Source organism: Netta rufina, assembly GCF_964035555.1.
Source record: "Netta rufina genome assembly, chromosome: 7".
NCBI lineage: Eukaryota > Metazoa > Chordata > Aves > Anseriformes > Anatidae > Netta > Netta rufina.
The window spans coordinates 17,607,853-17,619,831 of NC_140130.1; positions in this window are offsets into that span (position 1 = coordinate 17,607,853).

Genomic DNA, 11,979 nt, shown 5'->3' on the forward strand with positions numbered 1-11,979 from the left:
GGGGTAAAAAAAAAGACGTTTTGGGATGAAAACAACTCATTTTGTGGTGAAAACGAGACTTTTTGAGGTGAAAACAAGGCATTTTGGGATGAAAAGTTATTTTGAACAGGAAATGACATTTTGTGAAGAAAGACGGTGTTCTGAGGTGAAAACAAGGTATTTTGTGGTGAAAAGCCATTTTGAAGTGGAAACAAGGTGTTTTGGAGTGAAAATGGGACATTTTGTGGTGAAAAGTTATTTTTGGGAAAAAGTTATAATTTTGGATGAAAATGAGGCATTTTGGTGTGAAAAGAAGACATTTTGTGGTGAAACCTAGATGTTTTGAGGTGAAAAGAAGACATTTGGGGGGTGGGGATGAAAAGGAGACATTTTGGGGTGAAAAAGGGGACGTTTTGAGGGGAAAACGTGGCATTTTGTGGTGAAAAGTAGACATTTTTGGGTGAAAAGCTATTTTGAAGTGTAAATAAGAAATTTTGTGGAGAAGGAAGGTGTTTTGAGGTGTAAAATGACGTTTGGGTGTAAAAAAAAAAAGACATTCTGTGGTTAAAACAAAATTTTGGGATGAAAACAAGGCATTTTGTGGTGAAAACATGGAATTTTGGGGTGAAAATGAGAGATTCGGTGGTGAAAAAGACATTCTGGGGTGAAAACTAGAGGTTTTGAGGTGAAAAGAAGACATTTTGGGGTGAAAAAGAGACATTTTGAGGTGAAAACAAGGCATTTTGGGGTGAAAACTGAGGCATTTTGTGGTGAAAACTAGACATTTTGGGGTGAAAAGCTATTTTGAAGTGGAAACGACATTTTGTGGAGAAAGAAGGCGTTTTGGGGTGAAAACGGGACATTTTGTGGTGAAAAGATATTTTTTGGGGAAAAAAAAAAAACATATTTTTGGATGAAAACGAGGCATTTTGGGGTGAAAAGAAGATATTTTGTGGTGAAACCTAGACGTTTTGAGGTGAAAATAAGACCTTTTAGGGTGAAAATGAGACATTTTGAGGTGAAAACAAGTCAGCGTGGATTCACCAAGGGGAAGTTGTGCTCGACCAACCTCGTTGCCTTCTATGACGGCATCACCAGCTGGGTAGATGGGGGAGAGCGGTGGATGTCAGCTACCTTGACTTTAGCAAGGCTTTCGATACTGTGTCCCATGAAATCCTGCTAGCAAAGCTGAGAAAGTGTGGGATAGAGGAGTGGACAGTAAGGTGGGTTGAGAGCTGGCTGACTGGCCGAGCTCAGAGGGTGGTGATCAGCGGAGCAGAGTCTGGCTGGAGGCCTGTGACTAGCAGTGTTCCCCAGGGGTCGATGCTGGGTCCTGTCTTGTTCAACATCTTCATCGACGACCTTGATGAGGGAATAGTGTCTGCCCTCAGCAAGTACACCGATGACACAAAGCTGGGAGGAGTGGCTGACAGGCCTGAAGGCTGTGCTGCCATTCAGCGAGACCTGGACCGACTGGAGAGATGGGCAGGAAGAAACCAAATGAGATTTAATAAGAGCAAGTGTAGAGTCCTGCACCTGGGAAGGAACAGCCCGAAGTATCAGTACAGGCTGCGGGATGACCTGCTGGAGGGGAGCTCTGAGGAGAAGGACCTGGGGGTCCTGGTGGATGACAGGTTGACCATGAGCCAGCACTGTGCCCTTGTGGCCAAGAGGGCTAATGGGATTCTGGCGTGCATTAGAAGGAGCGTGGCCAGCAGGTCAAGGAGGTGATCCTCCCCCTCTGCTCTGCCCTGGTCAGGCCTCACCTGGAGTACTGTGTCCAGTTCTGGGCTCCCTGGTACAAGAAAGACAGGGATCTCCTGGAAAGTCCAGCGGAGGGCCACAAACATGATACGGGGCCTGGAGCATCTTCCCTGTGAGGAAAGGCTGAGAGACCTGGGTCTGTTCAGCCTGGAGAAGAGAAGACTGAGAGGGGATCTCTTCAATGTATATAAATACCTGAGGGGTGGGGGACAGAAGGATGTAGCCAACCTCTTCTCAGTGGTTTGTGGGGATAGGACAAGGGGCAATGGCTGCAAGTTAGAGCACAGGAAGTTCCGCACTGACATGCGAAAGAACTTCTTCACGGTGAGGGTAATGGAGCATTGGAACAGGCTGCCTAGGGAGGTTGTGGAGTCTCCTCTGGAGGTATTTAAGGCCTGTCTGGACGCCTACCTGGGCAGCCTGCTCTGAGGAACCTGCTTTGGCAGGGGGGTTGGACCCAATGATCTTCTGAGGTCCCTACCAACCCCTACAGTTCTGTGATTTCTGATTTTGGGGTGAAAACGAGACATTTTGAGGTGAAAAGGCATTTTGTGGTGACAAGATATTTTGAAGTGGAAACAAGGCATTTTGGGGTGAAAATGGGGAATTTTGTGGTTAAAAGGGGACATTTTGTGGTGAAAAGATAGTTTAAGGTGAAAAAAGATATTTTGTGGAGAAAACAAGGCGTTTTGAGGTGGAAACGACATTTGGGGTGAAAACAAAACTTTTTGAGGTGAAAGGAAGATGTTTTGGGCTAAGAGCAAGGCATTTTGGGTTGAAAACTAGACCTTTTGCTGTGAAAATGACACTTTGGGGTGAAAGCAAGGCATTTTGAGGCCAAAAAAATGGACGTTTTGGGGTAAAAAGACATTTTGTGGTGATAACTATATTTTGGGTTAAAAAGGTGTTTTGGGGTTTAAATGAGGCGTTTTGTGGTGAAAACGAGTTGTTTTGGGTGTTAGAATTACATTTTGTGGTGAGAACAATGCATTTTGAGGTGTTAGAGCCCTCCTGGCTCCACAGGTGCTTCTTAACTGCGGTTCCTGCAGTGTGGCAGCACCACTGGGGGAATATTTCCCAAGCTCCTGACCCTGCAGGAGGTGGTAGCCATGTCCAGTGCCCCTCGCCTCTGTTGGCTTCCAGAGAATCCCCTGCTCCGTCCCACAGCTGCCAGCCTGCCTCTCGGCCTCGTGTTTTGAGGGCTTAGAAGACCGCTCTGTGTATGTTCAGGAGGCCTCATGGTGCTCCTGAGAAGAGCGGGGCGGTGCGGCTGGGCAGGAGCTCTGCTGCCTTTACCCTGCTCCTGCAGTCCCTCCCTGCTCCCAGCGAGGTGAGCCGTGCTTCCATGTGCTTGTGGTGCCCGCTGGTGCCCGAGTCTCAGAGGAGTAATTCCCTGATCCCAGGTGCTGCTCTGTCATAAAAATCCCGGAGCAGCAAGGCATGGTTGTTCTCTGACTCACGCTTCTCAGTATTACGTTGTTAAATACCAAACACATGAGCCTGGTTCTGCCTTTGGCTGTACCAGGAAAAATCCAAAGTAATGCCACTTGGGCGAGGGACATTATTCCACACCCACGCCAGTGTCATTAAGAGCAGATCTGTTCCCATTATTTATTTCTCTTTAAATACATACGCAGGTCTCCTTTGATGTTGTACCAGTATGAATTTTTGCTCTTTGAATTCTGCTTTTGGCTGCGCCTATCACACTTTAACTGAAGCTCATCAACTACACTGCACTGCCTTTCCCATGTTCTGTGATTTTTATCTCATTTTGGGAATTGATGTGAAAATCACCCAAGCCTCAGATTTGTAGGATTAGTTTTAACTTGTGTGACTTGATTGTGTAAAGGACATGCTGAAAACGTAGCTGCCTCTGGGGCAGGTACGGGGTGGAAACTGCATTACAGCACACTGAAGTGGAAGGGGGATTTCTGAAGACAATGAAGTAGCTCAGGTAAAGCCCCTACAGATTAACAGCTTTAAAGCCAAGATAAACAGTTGCAGTTATCTTGTCTGACCTAACTTCCTGGAGTTAATTCTTGACTGAATTAGAACAGGACTTCCTGAACTAATTTATGGTTAAGGAGGCATAGGAGGTTCTACCAGCTTTTTCACAGGTGATCTGTGGCACCCTATTCATCAGCAGAATTTAAGGATTCATTTGCTTTGGGTCACTCTGCTTCGTGGTTTTCTTGTCTTGTTTGGAATTGTAGTAGTGGTACTGTGGACACTGGAACAAATTTAGCTTCTAATAGCTCCCTAATTTAAAGCTAAATTCAGAGGTTTTTTTGACCTAGAACTCGATAAAGACTCCACAGGGATTCCCTATACAAACACACAAAACACAGCCTTGTAGAGGGCCCAGGCAGAAGGGAGCAGCAGTGCAGGATATTGTTCTTGCAGAGCCCTTCTGCTCGTCAGTCACAGGCTACTGCAAACCAGGCAGGTTAACATACCGCCTAATTATTTGATGGGATTCATATTCTTTCACAAATGCGATGAATAATGCACGTGCGTTGAATCAGGCCAGAGGAAAACTATTCCTTCTCCAGCTTATTATTAACTCCTTGTTGTATAACGTACTTGAAATCGGTTGGTTCTGTGGTATTTTAATGTGTGGGTGGGTGGTATATATATATGTGAATAATTTAAACTGTAACACGTCTCTCTTTGATATTTGACTTGAAACTAGAGAACAAAAATGAATTCTATCCACCTGTTTTTGCCCCTGCTTAATACTGGCATCTCCCCTGCAGTGGGTATTCTGCATTTTTTTTCCTGTAGGTTTGAAACGCTCCACTGTTGGGGCTTAATCTGAAGAAAGGAGCTCATTTTTGAGGGAGATGTGTTTTTTGATATTGTGGCTTTATCTCTCTCTCTCTCTCTTTTCTTTTTTTTTTTTTTTTTTTTTTTTTTTTTTTTTTGTTGATCCCATCACATGTTCATATGTGTCCTTGAGACTGCTGAAAATATTTTCTCTTCCCCTTGGTAGGCCTACAATATCAGCGCATAGCTTTATGTTTTGTCCACTGCTTTTATTCTTACTAAAACAAAATACATTTTAATTGTGATCTATCTTCAGCCTTCTACAGGGGCCTTTATGTAGAATGAGTGTATTTTGAGAACAAAAAGTCTTTTTTTTTTTTTTTTTTTTTAATGTATTCAGCAAACAGTGTCATTCTTACAGCATTACAGAAATTTAAACAGTCTTAAGTGTGGAAAACTTATGAACACCCCTTTGAAAGCATACACCTTGCCCCAATTTCTGCTGCAACCAAAGGAGACTCCAACTCTCCCATTCTAATTTTGCAGGCACTTCGCAGAATTGCTTTTTTCCACGATAATGAGCAAGAACGGGGTCCTGGAGCCCTCTGGTGGATGTCTTGCAGAAGACAGGCAGCTGAAAGCGTAAGTAAACGAACTTTAAGAATGCTGTTGCCATTTTCTCATCCTTATTTCTCAGCTGATTATAAATGTGCTTAATTTGAAATCCAAAAGGTGATTATTTCTGTCACTCCTGAGAGAAGTCATGTCACAATTTCAGAGCCTCATGGGTGAATTGACCTGCATCTCAAGGCTACAATCAGATTTAATCAAGACTTTTTGTCTTTACTTTCTTGGTAATAGGAAGTTCTATGCGAAAATTTCCTTCATTTATCACAATTACAGTGGTCTTGTAGTCAAATAACAGACAATTCTGAGTTTGTGACAAAGTAATCTATTTCATTCACAGGTACAAAAACTTTTATGGTAGAGAATTGGGTGATTTATCTAAAAATAAATAGAAAAGTAAGTGAATAATAAGTAAATGAATAATTTGTCTGTCATCTTTCTGTCAGGGAGCTCATTGTGCTTTACATTTGTGTCTTATTTTATATACAGTAGGCTGGAACACAGAAAGATGACATGTATTTCCAAAAATTTCAGTATGTGTCTGTGACAGATCTGGGAAGAAGAATTAGGAATTTAGGTTCCCTGACTCATCCTGTGTTAACAAGTTTGTTCCTTAGGAGCATTTCTGAGGATGTGAAAAAACGAAGCAAATGGGGGACAAAGTCTTTTTTCAGTCTCTGGTTGTAACACATTCAGCAAAGCTGGTCTATAAAGGGACTGGGGTGTGTGCCTTTTGCTGCTCCATTGATTTGGTCAGCTTTAAAGGAGCAGTAAGAAGATGATACTGAAAAGCCCTGAAGAGATGGAGGCTTTTGTTCTGCAGAAGGCCCTTGGTGCTGTTATATTGGATACTGATGTACTTAAACCAGTGAAAAAAGTAGTTCTAAAGTTGGTGGTGGTTAGATCAAAAGTCAGACAAGAAATGCCCAGGTAAAAATGTCAGATGATCCCACAGTTTGGAGGAGCTTTTAGACTGCTAAATATTTGGAAGTGGTGACCTGTGTGCCGATGCTGTAAGTGGTGTGTGCTCTACGTCAGGCAGCTTTTTTGAGTTTCTCGTAGGTGTAGCTAGTCAGAGTTCAGTAATGGGCTGATTCTTAGTCATTGCATATGACTCTCACTGTGCAGGTTTTCTTTTTAGCAAGTGTAATACAGGGCTTTCTTGGTAGTATTGTTGTCTGGGACAACACTGTTCCTGTTGTGTTGTTCTGAAGCAACTGACTTTACAGCACCAAGACTGCTGTGACTCCTTGCATTTTATCTGTGAATGCAGGCCCTACTGCCACGAAGGACTTTGTGTCTCTAGGATGTTGCTTCTCAGCCACGTGCCAAGGTAGAATAGTGGACACTTTGCCGGGCCAGGGACAAACTGGTTTAAATATCATTTATTGAAAGCTCGTTGGTTTGCCATGTGTATTTTATATAAAATATTGACAGGACCTGTTCTGCTGCTGCTTTTATATGTGAAAGTAATTTTTGTGTTCTACTTTTTTTTTTTTGTAGCAGCTAACTCAGCCAGAACCCAAATACGAAAGCTTTCCCTAATTTAGAGGAATTTTAAGAACTGGAAAATTTTAATACTTATCTAGCGGCATTTGAATGTGTCTCTGAATTTGCATAATAAATGCCTGATCTTTGCTGTTGGCAGAACTAAAATATGGAGAGGATCAGAATACGATTTAAGCACTCCATCTTTCTCTAACTTCTTTTGTTCAGATGTCATGGGAACAAAAATATATTTCTGTACTGGAAAGAGGTTAGGACACTTAGGTTCTGATTCTCACCTCCCTCTGTCCTCGAGCATTATCTTCATTTTATAGATGGACAAGGTGAGGCTAGCAACACTTCACATTTTGTTAAAACGTTTTGAGGTCTGCTACTGAAAAGTGAATTCAAAAGCCTCAGACTTCCTGTATAATTATGTAGCTTTTCTTTTACTTATCCAACTGCTTCATCTCAGGCAGATTGAAAAGAGAAAACACTCTCAGCTCGGATAATGTACCTGCCTTCAGAGCATTCTGATTAAATTATACACTATAAAATTATCCTTGAGGGAAAAAAAAAAAGGTGGGGGGGTGGGGTGGAAGAAAAAAGAAAAAAAAAAAAAAAAAAAAAAAGGATGCTGCCTTCAGGAGTTCCCTCAAGAGTTCCAGGCAATTTGTGTCTTTTGGTTTTGATGGCTGGTATTTTTGGCCAGAATATTCCCAGCATGTAGGGAAAGAGCACAAGGTGCATCTGGTTCCTTGTCGTCTTTTGATGCCCTGCTCTTGGAGGGTTCTGCTTTTTAGATTTGATTTGCACTTGAAAAACAAGTTTGCGAAAACGGTTTTAGGAGACAAAGTCATTCTAAGCAGCAGTGAGAAAAGCTGCAGTGTCTGAGAACAGATATAACCATTGAAGAAATACTTAGCTTTTTTTTTTAATTCTGGTTCCCATAGGTGTGTATTAGTAAAAACACTACAACAGGTGTATGGTGGAGGATGAATGTTGTTACACAGAAGTTGCCATCTTCTAACGTGGACTGTGTAGGAAATATCCTCTTCATAGAGCACACCCTGGTGAACCAGAAGGATGCGTTTACTCCCTTAAAAATTTTACTGTACTCCTAACTACTCCCCATGGAATCAGTTAATCCTGCAGTTGTTGATAAAAGCACACTCACTTCCTTGGCATAGCCCAGTTACTTTGCTTGTTGTCTGAAGCAGTCCTCGACCCTGGTTATTGGGCAGCAGGTGGGCAATTTGTGTGAGAACTGCTAGAGCTGACAGCTGAGGGCTGTTGAAGATCAGTGCAGCAGCTGAGCACTAGATGCCACTCTAAGGCCACAGTAGGAGCTTTGCAAGCCTGCTGCAAGAGCCGTACTGGTGGAGAAGGCCAGGATGCTAGGTCCCAGAAAGCCCTGTGCGGGAGGGAGACAGGCCGTGCTCCTTGCATACCCCCCCCAGTGAGGCTGACAAACCAAACGGAGAAGGTGAATTAGGGGCCACTGGCTGGGGATTCAACCCCCATGGGAGTCAGGGCCTGCAGCAGGTGCTTCAGATGGAAATTAAACTTCCAGAGTTAACTAATAATCTCCCAGCTTTTATGGCTTTGTGCACAGGTGTCCTTACTTCTACCTGTTAGCCAGATGGGCTCAGAAGGAAGGGGGAAGATCAAGGTGAAAGGGCATTTATAGCTCCCTGGGTGGAATTTTGTGAGAGCTTAAGGATGGTCTGAAGAGCTACGGCTCTTACACTGTTGCTGCTGGTACGGTCCTTCTGCAGGCAGGTCTGTAAAAGTATGTGATCAGTAGAAATGTGGCGAACCTCCTCCTACACCAATCCCCTATCTGTCCTAAACATTGCAGCATTGTGCTGGGAACCACACATCAAAACTGTCTATAATCTGACTTAGCTAATGGGCATGAGTCACAAACCTCAGCGTGAGACTTGTGTGGCTCACAAAATGCAGGAGTATCTGAATAAAGGTTTGGCTTGCTGTCAAGATAGCAGCTCTTTGTGGAGTTTGGATTCAGATCAAGGCTGAAATGTGAATTGAAGTTTTGATGGGACAGCATTTTTTCTGGGAATTGAGTTTGTTTTACTGAACAGTTTGAAAGTGAATACTTTCTGTGAATGCCCCATACTATACATCTTTTAAAACAATATTCTCTGTTCATGCAACATAAGGTTAGTAGCATGAATGTGTGCTTACAAGTACTGAAGAAGCTTCTTGAATTAGGGGTAGTGACAGCAGGCAAAGACTTTTTTGTCATTAACTGGGAGATAAGTCTGAGTAGGCCCTTCACCTTCTGAACTGCTGAGCTCTTGATGTTTCCACCTAGACACCCAGTGCTTTGTATGCGTGTGTGTGTATATGTATATATATCCTCTTATATAGAAGGATTTATCAATGCAACGTCAGAGTTTTGAGTTAACTGTGTAGCTTGTAGTCGTCAGCCTTGACGAGGAGTACATGCTGATCAGGAGGAAGCAGGAAGGGATAAATCTCAGTAAAAATCCTACTCATTGATGCGTATTATTTCTCTTTCAATTACTTGATATTCCTACATCAGGAAAAGTGTGCAATGCATTGCTGAGTGAGTTATGCTGGTTTCAAATAGCACGCTTACAGAGAAAATAAGATCTTCGCTGCTACTAGCTAGAGGAATATTTTAAGGAAGGGTAGAGGCACGTATCTCAGAGCTGAATGTTCTGGGGTGCTGACTTCTGGGGACACTAGCACTGCATTGCTGGTCGGTGGTCCTCCTCAGCCCTCACATCTGTGCTGTGACTGGATCCAGCCTTGTTAGAGGAGACGTCTGTGTGGGGAATTTCACTTTAACAGAATTAAGTACTCAAAAAGAAATGCTCTTGGCAAGTATAATGCCTCGCCTGACTGTTTTGTTCTCTGTATAAAGAATAAATACCTGTTACAGTTACTTGCAAAAGGAATTTCTGATTTAGCTCAAATGGTAGAGGATTGTCTTTTTGGTGCTGAAGTTTTTGTATTTGCTCCCTGCTGACCAGTTTAAACGTTTGTTATGTGGAGGCCGTAAACCTTACTAGTGAAACAGGTAGCAAGGGCTAGAAACTCTGCAGCACTTCAGTAGCCTGGCAATATGATTCTAGTAAAAAGCACCAGAAAGAAATATTCTGTCTCTCCTGCCAGCACCTACCTTCTGGAAAAGCTACATACCAGCAGAGTGGTTGTTCAGTGATGTATGGAGGGCTTGTATGTGTTTTTTCATGTATCCATATGTGAATGTATATTGTCCTGTGGTTGTCTAACCCACCTGGGGTCCCCTAGGTCTGTGAACTAAAGCAAGTGTAGTTATCTAACACAGGATGTTGGGTCAGTTTCTGTTTTCCCTAACCTGAATTTAAATGCAGAAGCGAGTACTTTGAAGTAGAGCATTCTTGGGTATTAAGGAAGGAGCTTGGTCTTTCGTATGTAAATTACCCTGCCATCGCACACACAATCTTTTATCCATGAAGCCACCCAAGTCCTAACCTGGAATTTCAAGGTTTTCTGTCGGCAACATCCATCTTCTGTGGCCCTCCTCATATTAGCATTGATCTACAGTGGAAATAGAGAACACGGCTGTGTTATTATATACCCAGCTGCAATTTCTGTTCCAGTGATTGAGTGTACATACAGAATTTTTGAAACATGGCCATTCTAACTTATTTTGTCTTCCTGTCAATAACATGGCACTTGTCCAAATTATGGATCAATATCAGCTGATCTTTTTATGTTAAACTGTAATGAAGTTGCCTCTCTTATTGGAGATGTGATCTTGCTTCAGGCAATGCTTTTAACTGAGAACTTTGGAATGGAAATGGGGGAGAGGGGAAACAGAAGTAGGGGAAGGACATGGGGAGGAATGAGCAAAAGCTGGGAGGGGAATAGCAGCAGTGAAAGAGCTAGGAATGGAGGAAGAAGAAAAGAGTAGGGACAGGGTTATGGAGAGAAATTGCTTGTTAGGAGCTGTGGTACTGCAGGTAAGAGCTCTGCTCTTCTGTATTGTCAAAAGCCAGTGGTAGACACTGGGAGTGAAAACCTCTCTTGAAATTTTGGGCAGCGCTTCCTTTAACTTTGTGGGTGCCTCACTTTGTTTCAAACAGTTGGTGAAATCAGTTTAAAGAACAGAGGAAAAAGGGATGAGGCAAGGAGTGGAGAATGAGAGATAAAAAGATCAGCCTGCCTTTTCCTTGCCAGGATGCAGTACAGGATCAGCTCTGCAGTGGCTTTTCCAGGCTGGTATCTAGCTCTGAAGAGTTTCAGGGTATCTGTGCTGTGCACTAGCTGTAGCGCAGAGCAGGTGGGTGCCTCTCATTTCCTACTGCTGCACCTGCTTTTACTTCAACTCTGTTTTACTTTGTTAGAAAAAGTGTTGAGGGGAACTTCTGTAATCCTGTTTCTAGGGTAAAGGGTTTTATGGAAGAAAGATGGTGTGTCAGGCTTTCAGAAGAAGAGTCTGAGAGGGACTGTTACATTGCTTTGTAGGGAAAAACAGTAAAAAGGGGAACTTTTTAGGAAAAAATAGAATCAAAACAAATCCATAGAGGGATATCACCTTTTATCTGCAAGGGCCTTCTCTAATACTTTTTCATTATCTCACCCTCTTTCCTTGGAAGGTTATTTCACTGCTTCTTTGTCCTGGCATTTTCACAAATTGTTTAGTGAACTCTATGAAAGTACTACTAGAAAAAAAATCTGAATCATCTTAACCCCACAGTGCATAGGCTCAAACGAAGTTTGTGGTAGAGAGAGGGGGGAATCAGTGGAAGTAATTCTCAAACTAGAGTTATCTGAGAGCTCTGTTAGTGAGGGGTATTTTTTAGGATGCCTAAGCTTTTTTGCTCATATGAGGCTTGTGTTCAGCCTGCTCTTTATTCTCTTCCTCATTTTTCATCTTATGCTTTACCATAGTTTCTGCTTTATTTTGCTGTTTTTTTTCCTCCACTGGACTACACCACTTTTATAGCTCTTTCTGGATAAGGAATTTGTGTGTGTGTATGTCTTTAAAAATGTTTTTGTTACTCCATGGAAGCATCTAGACCAAAACAATCACGGTGCTGGATTTGAGAAGCACGTAAGACCTTCGTAAGACTTGACAATGGGGCAGATAGAAAACCTGAGATAACTAAGGGGAAAGGAGGAACAAAGCAACTGGGTTGTTTACTGTCAGAGAACTGTAGCTGAGTTTGGAATTGAATTTGGATTGTACAGTCTTGTATGGACATCTCTAATCCCAAAAATATTCCCTTTTTGGAGTCTTAAGTAAAGAATACCTAAGTAAGACCTCTCCATTTCAAGCCAATGCTAGAGGGAACAAAAAACATTGAGGCTGTGTGGCTA